The following is a 382-nucleotide window of genomic DNA, read 5'->3' as shown; positions in this document are numbered from 1 at the left end:
AGTAGTTTCATATCACAAATATCTAAACGCATATATACATATACATGTGTGTGTGTATGTGTATAGTATATATACATTATACATGCGTGTGTATGTGTACTGTATAATCATATCTATTCACATATACAATCTATGCATATACATATTGGATGTGTGTACAATTTAAATAAAATTGATTGAGGAGGCCCGCCTCCCTAACAAAGATGCACAACTGCTCCATATTAGAAGCCTCAGCGAGAACTGTAGCGAGGATAAAATGTCCTTCCTTCCCTGTGGCGTCCCTATAGGACAGGAACCTGTCTCAGATTCCCAAGACTGGGACACTCGACCAGCAAATGTCTCACAGTTAAAGGCAAAGTAGAGTCAAAGCAAAATGGAGGAT

Source organism: Macrobrachium rosenbergii, chromosome 42 (genome assembly GCF_040412425.1).
Source record: "Macrobrachium rosenbergii isolate ZJJX-2024 chromosome 42, ASM4041242v1, whole genome shotgun sequence".
In the NCBI taxonomy this organism is placed as follows: Eukaryota; Metazoa; Arthropoda; class Malacostraca; order Decapoda; family Palaemonidae; genus Macrobrachium; species Macrobrachium rosenbergii.
This window is presented reverse-complemented; position numbering follows the sequence as displayed.